The 2,299-nt window shown below is 36.6% G+C and overlaps 1 pseudogene; it reads left to right on the top strand.

Annotated features, from left to right (window-relative positions):
- Window positions 1-581: 581 nt before the first annotated feature.
- Window positions 582-875, top strand: LOC114053002 (annotated as a pseudogene).
- The last annotated feature ends 1,424 nt before the right edge of the window (window positions 876-2,299 follow it).

Here is a 2,299-nt window from a genome sequence, read left to right as displayed (position 1 = left end):
ACTTTATGTATTTAAATTGTTTTAAAATGTCAGTAGTTACTTAAGCAAGCAGAACTGTTTTCAATTGCTTAATGTTAAGTTTCTAATAAACATTTAATTTGTTAAAAGAAAATGCTACCCTGAAACCAAGAAAAAACAGTTTAGGAATTATGTGTTTATTGTGGCAACCAGACATTAAAGGTCCTGGGGCGGCCACTAGAAAACCAACTGCACGTGCTGTTAATGGTGTATCTTCATTCTTTTTTCTTTGGTAATAGTGTAGTCAATAACTAATATTGAACATGTATTCAAATGGGGAAAAGGACAGAATATATAACCCATCCCTCCCTCACCAAGACCTAGCCAGTGGAGGTTGCCCCCCACCAAAAATAAAATAAAATAAAGTCACAAGATTATGAGGAAAACTTTCTATCCTCAAATAATTTAGGAGTTTCTTGTTTCAATTCTTGATCTCTCCAAGCGTGGACTGAAGAGGAAATTTTATAGTCAGATCCCTTCTGACTGATAAATGTTTACTTCTTGCCAAAGCTCATAATAAAAAATGGGAATAGCTTCTTTTTGATCCTGGTGACAGGAGGAAGATGATGAAAGGGACATCTTTGTTTGGTAAGCACCGGAATAAGATGCACACTTTGTGTCATCGTTGTGGTTCTAAGGCATACCATCTTCAGAAGTCAACATGTGGCAAATGTGGATATCCTGCTAAATGCAAGAGAAAGTATAATTGGAGTGCAAAGGTTAAGCGATGCAACATCACTGGTACTGGTCTAATGAGGCACCTAAAAATTGTATATTGCCAATTCAGGAATGGTTTCCATGAAGAAACAACACCTAAACCCAAGAGAGCAGCTGTTGCAGCATCTAGTTCATCTTGAGGATTAAACTGTTTGTTGAAATAAATGTCCTGAATGAAAAAAGAAAAAAAAATAGAGATGAATTAACTTTCCATCATCCATGGAGGTAGAGATGAGTACAGCCTTCAGTTTTAGTGGGAGAATATATCATTGTAATCATGTGAATTGGCTTGACCAGAAGTAGCTGGTAGAACTTCAGTCAGAGAATTGAGGTGCTTGTCCTTAATTTTTCTTGATTCTCTTATTTCTGTACCATTTTTGGGACTGTCATGAAGCACCAACAATCTGAACTGGCTCCCAATCCTGGTTTATTTTGTTAAGGGCAAGAAGAGCAGGAGGGAAGTCTATGAATACCAAGGTTCCTCAAGTTCTCAGCAGAAGGTTAGTCTTCTAGAAAATGGAAGAACACTCAAAACTGTCTCTTTTCCTTTCTCTGTTCTCTTACCTCTCCCCTCTTCTTCTCTTTCCTTTCTTTCTTTTCCTCTTCTCTGCCTCTCCATCTTCTTCTCCCTCTCTTTGCTTGGAATTCAAAGTGTTCATGACCTCATGCCTAGGTATGCCCCACTGGACTTAGAAGAGGCAATCCATTATGATCCTTTTCTACAAGACAACTATGTTTTATGTCTTTGGAATTGTTGTTAAGGATTCCATTTTCATTACATAGCAGTCATTTTGACAGATTACTATGTTATTGGGCTAAGAATTTCACTATAGTCTACATGTTTATTTCCCTCCAATGAATGCCTTCTCTCTGGCAGAACGGTGCAATTATTTTGTGGGAGTTCAGCCTTGTAGGCTTGCTAACACGAACACCTAAAAAATATACCAGGAATTCTGGCCTCCATTAGATTTGAGATACAACAGACCCAAAAGTTGAGAGTTCAGGATTTCTTTCCTTCTATTAGAGTGCATAGCATTGATTTTGTTGTACCTTCTATCTTCCAGAATTTATCTTCCCTTAAGCCTCCCCTCCCCTTAATTCCTGTCCATCCTTTGTGGAAATTTTTTCCTATAGATAAGTACACTTTTACTCCACAAGGTAAAGACATCAATGGGTATTTGTAAAAAATGTCCCCTTTTCTCAAAAGGTGAAGATTATATATGTGTATCTCAAAACCAAAACAACCCTCTTGAGTAATCTTGGCCAGTCAGTAGCTTAACTATGATTAGCTGCTTTATCCAGTCCAATATTTTCAGCGAGCAAGAAATAATTCAAAAAAATCTTTATTTCTTTTGAAGCATTTGCAAGTAAATAAGCAAATTAATTACTTGCTTGTTGCAAAGGTGATAAAGAATCTTGGTTTGAAATCATGATAAATAGAAACTCAGTGGTTTGAATGTAATGAGTATTGTTAGAAAGAACATTAGGTTTTGTTCCTTCCACATAAATCCGTAGGTAATAAATTCAAAATTCTGGCCTAAAGTAAAACCTACCCTTCTAGGGA

The sequence above is a fragment of the Vombatus ursinus genome, unplaced genomic scaffold, assembly GCF_900497805.2.
Source record: "Vombatus ursinus unplaced genomic scaffold, bare-nosed wombat genome assembly UNPS02014810.1, whole genome shotgun sequence".
NCBI classification, from domain to species: domain Eukaryota; kingdom Metazoa; phylum Chordata; class Mammalia; order Diprotodontia; family Vombatidae; genus Vombatus; species Vombatus ursinus.
This window is presented reverse-complemented; position numbering and strand designations above follow the sequence as displayed.